General features: G+C 46.8%; 1 protein-coding gene across 1 annotated transcript in view; it reads right to left on the bottom strand.

Annotated features, from left to right (window-relative positions):
- Positions 1-3,113, bottom strand: part of GALNT6 (polypeptide N-acetylgalactosaminyltransferase 6) — a 32,655-nt gene extending 29,542 nt beyond the window's left edge. Inside the window, exon 1 of the mRNA XM_026451066.1 lies at positions 2,326-3,113. The gene's annotated coding sequence lies outside the window, so the exon portion shown is untranslated. The remainder of the gene's footprint in view (positions 1-2,325) is intronic.
- Between the last annotated feature and the right edge of the window lie 2,887 nt (positions 3,114-6,000).

Genomic DNA, 6,000 nt, shown 5'->3' on the forward strand with positions numbered 1-6,000 from the left:
CAGCGGGTTAAGGCTGCAATGAGCTATAATCGCACCACTGCTCTTCAGCATGGGCGACAGAGAGATTCTGTCTCTAAGAAAATAAATAAAAGTTATCTGTATCTACTCATATTTAATAAAAAAGAATTTAACAGAAACCTAAGATTTCATGACAACACATTCCGGGCAGGGCTGGGCATGGGCGTTCACCAGCCTCCACCCCCAGGCATGTGGAATCTACGCCCTAGAGGATGAATGCTTGCAGAACTTTCTGTGCAGAGTTCTAGACACATAAGCTCACTGGTTAAGCACTGGACGTTGGTGGCAAGGGACCTGGGCACAAATTCCAGTTCTTCCTCTTCTAGTAGTAGCACCTACCGCCTAGGGTCTTTATAAGGATTATGTTCCTTCCCCGCAGAACTCATGGACAAAGCTTTGCAGTCTCTGCACATGGTAAGTTCCCACAAAGTGTTAGTTTTGATCATTAGCAGCTGTGTGACCCTTGGGTGATTCACTTAATCCCTCTAAACCTCAGTTTCCTCATCTATAAAGTGGGGGCAACTAATACCTAACTCATAGGGTTGTGGGAGGATTAAATCAGATAATGTAGGTAAAATGCTTGGCAGAGCACCTGTCATACTAAGCCCTCAATAAATGGTATCATTTATTTCTATTATTATAATAAATCCCTGCTTCGCTTCCCAGCAGTTACCCTCAAGCACCTGGCCCTTGGCCAAAGCCACGTTCATTACTCCCTGCATGTTTTGCTTAAAAATAACTCTGGTTGAACTATTTAATGCCTATTGTTTAAGTGCACAAGCTCCCGCCTGTGGAGAGGCCTGGTGTCTAGACCTTGGGAGTATTTGGCCATCATGATCCCAAGTGGAGAGCTGGATTCACTCTGGACTGGGGTAGAAATGTGGCTTCTTTTATAACATCAGATTCAGCAGCACCGTCAAAAATCAAACAAAAGAAATCTCTTGGAGCATCTATTTTATATTAACTAATGTCTAGGAGATAGGAGAGATTTGTTTATTCCACCAGTATTTACTGAATAACTGCCTCTATAGGTACTCTGCAAGAGGCAGGGGACACAGAGAAGGGCAAGGCCAGCCCTCAAGGATCCTACAGTCAATTGGGGGCATCAGATTTTAAACAGAGATTACCCTGCGAGAAGCAGAATGAAAGAGGTACCCTTGAGTGCTGAAGGAGACGGCATGCAGGAAACACAGCAAATGGGGGAGGGCAACATCTGTGAACAAATCTCACGGGGGCAGAAACTTGGGCCGAGCACTAACCGGCGAGTAGGAGTCAGCGAGGCGAGGTGAGCACATTTCAGGCAGAAGGCACAGTACCTGCAAAGATCTAGAGGTGGGAGACAGCAGAGCCAGTCACAGAACTGTAAGCAGTCTGGTATGGCAGGAGTAGCAGAAATCAGGCCTGCAGAGGTGGCTGAAACCAAGTCCTAAGGGCCTTGTTCATCATGCTGAGGAGCATTTGCCCTTGACCCAAGGCATGGGGAGTAATAAAGCGTTAAGCTGGGAGCCCAGCATTACAGGAAGAGCAATATGACAGCGGTGGAGGGTATCTTGGAAAGGGACCTGCTTGGCAGCTGGATGACCCATTCGGAGTCTGACCCAGGAGAGTTGGTAGCAGTGTGGATGGAAGAGGGAGGGTGTGGTGCTAGGAAGACCCCCTTGGGTGATGGGGTGGGACAGTTTACTCCATCTGGTACACAGAGGGACACAAAGGCTCAATTCCTTTTCCCAAGGGATTTGAAAATCTTGTTAGAGAACGGGAACTGGCAGCACTGACCAGGCGAAGGAGGCACCTGTCTGGGGGGATTCAGGAGCAGGAAAAGGACCTTTCACTGAATACTCTTTTGTACTTTGAACCCTGACTATATTACTCATTCAAAAATGAATAAAATTAAAGCAGACTAGCACAGACAGTAAGTGCTAAGCTGGGAGAGGTGGAGTTCCCTGTGGGCTCGAAGAAGGCTTCGGGGAGGAAATGGGGATTCAGTGCAGCAGGAGTTTCTTGTCACAGAGGTTGAGCTATGCTGGGGCTAGCACAGGGGATTCATTTGAGCTAGACACCTCATCCGTTCTGGAACTGTCCTGGCTAAGCCCACACAGAGGCCTACAGAATGGGGGAGTGTTGGCCATGACAGCTTTGAACCGTCCCTGCAGGCTGCATCTTTACCTGCTACTTTCCATCTACCTTCCCACTCCGGCAAGAAAGAGGGAGCACAGTTAGAAACAAAGGCGTGGTAACATTGTAGTTACTAGCTGTTGCCAGCACTCAAGATTCACCCCCTCCAGGAAGGCCTCCTGACTGACTCACTCAGAATCACCCAGGTTACTCCAGCTCCTTTATCCTGGCACTGCCTCGTGGTCCCTCGCAGCAGGGTCTGTCTTTGCTTCTTTTATTTTCCCTGGAGAAAGAAATCTAGGGTTAAATTGAGCTCTTCCTAGGCATCTAATCTCTCGATCCCATCTGGCTGCTTGAAGCTCTCTCTCTGAAACCTGCAGTTCCTCAAGGTACTAACCACATCCTGAACTGAAATGAGACACCTGGGATTAGACTTGGTGGTGAGGCACTCGTTCCCTAGTTTGTTTGCTTAGCATGAGGGCAACAGGAAAGAGTCCCTTAGAAGAGACACAGAATCTAGTGCAAGCCACAGGACTTTGGGGTCAGGATTTTTGCTCCCTGTGTAGGAGATGATTCCCAGAAGTATGGTTAGCAAGGTCCTGGAGGTCGCCCCTCCGCCAGCCTTGGAGAAAGAATAGCTGCTATTCTTTGCTATTCTTTCAAGTACAGAGCTTCACGAGATCTACCCCTGGTGTCTTGTGTATCTCCCTCACCTTTGGGCTCCCACACCTGGCCTCCTGCTTTCCTGGCAAGTGTGCCCGCAGCCCCCATCCACTCACTTCCCTTTCGCTGTGGCTCAGCATTTCTTCCCAAGTCTGTTTCCTCCAGCTACCTTTGGGCCTGCAACTCCTCAGACCATCCTTGGCTTTGATCCTGAGATGATGCCAGAAATCCTCTCTGAAAAGCCTGCCTAGATTGAACAAATGGGATTTGCTTCCCTGGACCCACCGGCCAGAACACAAACTCACCTTCTCTCATTGGTGTAAGGAACTGAGGCTTTACCCAGCCCAGCTTGTATCAAACTGCTGATTACAATCCACTGTGATATTATAAAATAAATTCAGAGTGTTGCAAATCAGCATTCAAAAAATTCTTTAAAAGACCAGTTAGGACTAGGCACAGTGGCTCACACCTGAAATCCCAGCACTTTGAGTGGCCAAAGTGGGCAGATCACTTTAGTCCAGGAGTTCCAGATCAACCTGGCCAACATGGTGAAACCCCATCTCTACTAAAAATACAAAAATTAGCCAGGCATGGTGGCAGGTGCCTGTAATCCCAACTACTCAGGAGGCTGAGGCAGGAGAATCGCTTGAACCTAGTGGGCGGAGGTTGCAATGAGCAGAAATCGCACCACTGTACTCCAGTCAGAACAAGACTCTGTCTCAAATAAATAAATAAATAAATAAAATAAAAGACCAGTTAGCAAAAAGAGACCAGTTAGCCGGGTATGGTGGCACACGCCTGTAATCCCAGCTACTTGGGAGGCTGATGCTGGAGGATCGTTTGAGCCCCGGAGGTTGAGGCTATAGTGAGTTATGATCGTGCCGCTGCACTCCAACCTGGGCAATAGAGCAAGACCCTGTCTCAAAAAATAGAAATAAAGAAATTTTAAAAACCCAGAATAGAATGAAAAAGAAAATATCAAAGGGCATCACGTATCACATGTAACACAGGCAAGTATTCGTTTTTTCTTTCGCTTTCTTTTTTTTTTTTTTTGGAGACAGGGTCTCACTCTGTTCCTCAGGCTGGAGTGCAGTGGCGCAATCTCAGCTCACTGCAGCCTCGACCTCCTGGGCTCGAAGGATCCTCCTACCTCAGCCTCTGGAGTAGCTGGGACCATAGGTGCGTGTCACCACGACTGGCTAATTTTTATGTTTTTTGTAGAGATGGGGTCCCACTATGCTGCCCAGGTTGGTCTTCAACTCCTAAGCTGAAGCAATCTTCCTGCCTCGACCTCCCAAAGTACTGGGATTACAGGTGTGAGCCATCACGTCCAGCCTGAAAAGAAAACTTTTATTTTAATGTTTGTTTCAGTCTATTAAAGATACACACTGCCTGATACAAAATTTAAATGATAAATTTGCTATTTAAAATTCATACATCTAAAGACAAAGAAAGTTTAAATGATTCAATTTTCAAATGATAGTTTTTTATGGTTTGTAGAATTTACGCTTGTAATATGGTTAAATTATAAAACTGCCCTAAGATTTTTGGGATGCTCTGTCACATATACACAAGTACCAGGTCTTGCTGTAAAGTGTATTTCTCACTTTGGTCCAGTCATAGAAGTTTGAAAGCCAGCGACACAGTCCAAACCCCGCAGTTTATATTCTAGCCCCCCTCCAAAAAGCCTTCTCAGATCTCCCAGCAGAATTCATCTCTTCCCTGCTTTGCCCCTTAGCACCCGATTTTTATTTGTACTCCAGTCTCATCACAGCCCACCATGTGTTTATGGACTCCGGGACCAGAGAGGCCATGCTGTTTTCAACTTTTTATCACCTGCAAAGTCTAGCACAAGTTTTACACATAGCAGGTGTTCCATAAACTGTTCTTTTTTTTTTTTTTTTGGAGACAGGGTCTCACTCTGTCACCCAGGCTGAAGTGTAGTGGCATGAACACAGCTTTCTGCAGCCTCAACCTCCCAGGCTCAAGCAATCCTCCTATCTCAGCCTCCTGAGTAGCTGGGACTACAGAGGTCCGTGCCATCAGGCCTGGCTAGTTCCACAGACTCTTGTTAAATGAGATGAGGCTGGATGGGTTAAATGTGGAGCACTGGTTTCACTAAATGATGTTCTGAATGCACTTACTGCAAGAAGTATTTGAGTTACAGGATATTCTGCCATTACACATTAGGTTGCTGTTTTGACTAGGTCTGTCTGTGAGTCGAACACCCTTATTTTATCATCAGCGAGGCCAGAGTGGTTGGGTGACTTCTCTACCAACACACGGCTAGTGGCTCCCAGGAGTAGAACCTGATCTCCCAACTCCTAGACCACTACTCTGTTTACCACATTCGTATCCTTGGAGGTTGAGTAGGGAACTTGGGGACCAGGCCTGTCCTCCCTGAGCCTCACCGACTCTACCCTTTGATCCCCTTCCTGGCATTTGCCCTCCTCCCACTCATGGATACAAATGCTTTAAAGATACGGAAACTGGAAGTCCCAGGCAAAGTCTTAGCTTTTGTGAATGTCAGAGTCAGCCATCCAGAACACACCCTAGCTGGCCAGGTGGCCTCTTTGTAACAATGTTTCTTTCTATTTATCAGCTGAGCTGGTCACCTCCTTAGACGTGGCAGCAGGAAGCAAGCAGTCCTCACCACAGGGATATTTGCTCAAGTTACTCAGAGGAGGGCTCAATTACAAGTTTCTTTGGAAAGTGATGACTGTCACCTTCTTACCAGGGGCACACGTGTGTGGAGCTATACATCATATTGGGGAGGGGGCAGGTCAATTTCACGCTACTGGTGGGGGAAATGGGGCTGAGAGGCTGTTTGGCCAAATGACTGTCCTTTCTTCCTCATAAGCACTTTCTCTCCATCAAACACAGCACTCATCTCAAGTCCTCTCTACTCATGCTGTGAAGAGAAGAGCAAACTATCTCCTCCAAAGCCCTCCTCCCACCCCTGACCCTTTTGATCACAGAATATGGGAGGTTTTTACTTTTCCCCATAATTAACACCTTCAAGACACTTCAGCTTTTCCCCAAGACTCAAGTTGCAATACTGTGGTGGCTTATTTTCCCAGAAAGATACACTGGAAATTATTTCTGTAGCTAGTCTATCAAGTTCCCCCAACATCTCAAGGTTCATTTTATGTTTGCATAATTTTTTTTTTTTTTTGAGAGGGAGTCTCGCTCTGCCGCCCAGGC

The sequence above is a fragment of the Piliocolobus tephrosceles genome, chromosome 10 (genome assembly GCF_002776525.5).
Source record: "Piliocolobus tephrosceles isolate RC106 chromosome 10, ASM277652v3, whole genome shotgun sequence".
Lineage (NCBI taxonomy): Eukaryota > Metazoa > Chordata > Mammalia > Primates > Cercopithecidae > Piliocolobus > Piliocolobus tephrosceles.